This window comes from Arachis duranensis, chromosome 7 (genome assembly GCF_000817695.3).
Source record: "Arachis duranensis cultivar V14167 chromosome 7, aradu.V14167.gnm2.J7QH, whole genome shotgun sequence".
Taxonomy (NCBI): domain Eukaryota; kingdom Viridiplantae; phylum Streptophyta; class Magnoliopsida; order Fabales; family Fabaceae; genus Arachis; species Arachis duranensis.
In genome coordinates, this window is record NC_029778.3 from 65,579,777 (window position 1) to 65,581,302 (window position 1,526).

Here is a 1,526-nt window from a genome sequence, read left to right on the forward strand (position 1 = left end):
TTTTGAAAAAGATGTGGTTACGAAGATATGATTGGTTTTAAGAAGATGTGATTGAGAAGATATGATTTGAAAAACATTTTAAGAGGATTTGATTTTGAAAATTAATGACTTGGCTATCAAGAAAAGATATGATTCAAACATTAAACCTTTCTCAACAGAAAAGGCAACATACTTGAAATGTTGAATCAAATCATTAATTGATAGCAAGTATCTTTGAAAAAGGAAAGAAATTGAATTTGAAAAAGATTTGATTGAAAAAAAAAAGATTTGATTTTGAAAAACTTTGAAAATCTGAAAAAAAAATTGCATTGAAAACAGAATCTTCCCTCTTGTGCCATCCTGGCGTTAAACGCCCAGAATGGTGCACATTCTGGCGTTTAACGCCCAAAACTCTACCCTTTTGGGCGTTAAACGCCCAACCAGGTAGCCTGGCTGGCGTTTAAACGCCAGTTTGTCCTTCTTCACTGGGCGTTTTGAACGCCCAGCTTTTTCTGTGCAATTCCTCTGTTGTATGTTATGAATCTTCAATTCTCTGTATTATTGACTTGAAAAGACACAAATTAAAAATATTTTTGGATTTTTTTTATAATAAGGAATAATCAAAATGCAACTAAAATCAAATAATAATGCATGCAAGACACCAAACTTAGCAGTTTGTATACTACTGACACTAATGAGAATGCATATGAGACACACAAAACACTCAAGTCAATAGAATTCAAAGATCAGAGCACGAAAGTCATCAAGAATTACTTGAAGATCCTTAAGACACATGAATGAATGCATGCAATTGACACCAAACTTAACATGAGACACTAGACTCAAACAAGAAATATTTTTGGATTTTATGACTTTGTAAATTTTTTTGTGCTTTTTTCGAAAATTAAGTGGAAAAAGAAAATAAAGGTATCAAAATTCTTAACGAGAATTCCAGGAATCATGCAATATTTAGTCTAAGACTCCGGTCCAGGAATTAGACATGGCTTCACAGCCAGCCAAGCTTTCAAAGAAAGCTTCGGTCCAAAACACTAGACATGGCCAATGGCCAGCCAAGCCTTAGCAGATCACTGCTCCAAAAGCAAGATTGATAGAAATCAACAAGCTCTTGTGATGATTAGTTGAAACCTCGATCCAATGAAATTAGACATGGCCTCTCAGCCAGCCAGACTTCAACAAATCATCATGAAACTCTAGAATTCATCTTCAAGAATAGAACTCATCTTTAAGAATTTTAAAGAAAAAATACCTAATCTAAGCAACAAGATGAACCATCAGTTGTCCAAACTCAACAATCCCCGGCAACGGCGCCAAAAACTTGGTGCGCGAAATTGTGATCACTACTTTTCACAACTCAAATAATCCCCGGTGATGAAACCAAAAACTTGGTGTTCAACACCATGGCATAAACACAACTTCGCACAACTAACCAGCAAGTGTACCGGGTCATCCAAGTAATAAACCTTACGCGAGTAAGGGTCGATCCCACAGAGATTGTTGGTATGAAGCAAGCTATGGTCACCTTGTAA